Consider the following 1,839-nt stretch of genomic DNA (forward strand, 5'->3'; position numbering starts at 1 on the left):
ATAAATAAATAATAAGAATTGAAATTAAACAAAACAAAATCACAATTATTTTTATTTTTATTTTTTACAAAAAGACTTTCAGCAAATTCTACAAAGGGTCAATCATACTGAGGCATTTTCTGTTCTTTTACAACCCATATCATATTTTTGACAGACTTTCTGGAAATTTGGTTTTTGCAGCATGTGAGTGAAAACCTGCCCAGTAAGACATGATTTGTGCTGCTGTTTGTCTCTGCTGATGCCGTGATTTTAGGAGCGTCTCTGTGACCGTGAGGAGGTCACCAGGACTCAAAGTACTCGTCTCAGACTTAAGAGCCCGAGAAACATCCAGAGCAAACCAAGACTATACTTTCAGGGATCATTTCATTAGTTGCTGACTTGAGAAATGTGTTTCTAAAGAGTTTGGTCTCGCTGCCCACGATGAAGAGTTCAGATGTTTCCTTCAGAGCAGGAAACTGGTGGGAAGATTTTGTTTCTTTTTCACTGTTGAAGACTGTTTAAAGTTTAAACCTTTTGAAAGCTGAGCATGTTGGTTGGGGTTAAGGTAAAGAGGAACTTAAGAAATTAACCTGAAAAAACATCCGGAAACAAGTAATGAGTTCAGAGTTCCTGAGTGAGACTCTGATGGAGGAAACATGGTCTGAGTGGAGCTTTAACTGCTGTCAAAATAAACTTAAAGGTTTTTTATTCTTTGAAGCATCCTGAGCATAATGGTTTTCCTGCAAAGACAGAAGGAGAAGTTAATGGGGAACTTAACAAGAAATGAACCAAGAAAATGGCCACAAACTAGTAAAAAGTTAGAAGAAAATTAACTGACAACAAAGACACACAAAAAAGGAAAAAAATAAAGGTAACAACTAAATGAAAACACAGGAATTACTGATAAAGACAACTTAAATAAGTTTTATAAACCATGCTTTCCAAAAGTCTGAAGCACTCAGGACACAGACTGTGACAGTTTTACAGACTAAATCCAAGCTTTTAGTCCGACTAAAAGAGATTAAATATGTTTATTTCAAACAATCACAAAGCTGTTTCCTTATGTGAGTCTCTGCTGCATGCACCAATAATTCACCAAGTCTGTTTTCTTGTTGTTTTAATTGATACACAAACAGTCACTCGTTAATAAACCATAAAAACTTTTTGGGCAATATTTGTACTTTACAGCATTTCCAGTTATTGTCATTTTAGTTGACACAGTTCAGGTTTTTTGGTAACATCACATGAACCTTTTTGCAGCAGGTGAGGTGATGCCTCTGCGGTCGTGTTTGTGCAGCTCACACATCACTGACTTTTGGTTTTAGACATAAAGCTTCTCCTTTATTTCCTAATCTCAACACACAATTTATGCAGCTTTTATTAGAACAAAAACATGAGACAGACTTCTCTGAAGCCCCATGCACACCCATGATGCACCTGCACAGATGTTTGCACTCATGTGGCCTGAGTAAACGTCTTTTCAGGAATGTGTGGACTGAAACTGATCGACATCTCCTAAGTTTGTCTCTCTTGTTTGACCAGAATACTTTAACCCTGTGAGACCTGAATCTCAACCCTCTGAACAAGCTATTCAACGCTCTGAGCCCTGAGCACAATGTTTGAATTTCTTTCTAAAACACAAAATTGGAAATAGCAAACAACGCACCACAAATTAAAAGAAATTAGTAAAAGGTGACAGACGATTAAAGAAGATTTCTTTAAAGGGGGTAATTTAAGAAAAATACTAGAAAGCATGACTAGATAACAATATTCATAATTATTATGATAATATATTTTACAAAAATAAAGGTAGAATTATATTTTGTTTTAATTTTCTGCACTTTATCAATCTGACTTCAA

General features: G+C 35.5%; 1 pseudogene; it reads left to right on the forward strand.

The window, feature by feature from the left end:
• The first annotated feature begins 339 nt into the window (after positions 1–339).
• Positions 340–538, forward strand: LOC121964044 (annotated as a pseudogene).
• The last annotated feature ends 1,301 nt before the right edge of the window (positions 539–1,839 follow it).

The sequence above is a fragment of the Plectropomus leopardus genome, unplaced genomic scaffold (assembly GCF_008729295.1).
Source record: "Plectropomus leopardus isolate mb unplaced genomic scaffold, YSFRI_Pleo_2.0 unplaced_scaffold13794, whole genome shotgun sequence".
Classification (NCBI taxonomy): domain Eukaryota; kingdom Metazoa; phylum Chordata; class Actinopteri; order Perciformes; family Serranidae; genus Plectropomus; species Plectropomus leopardus.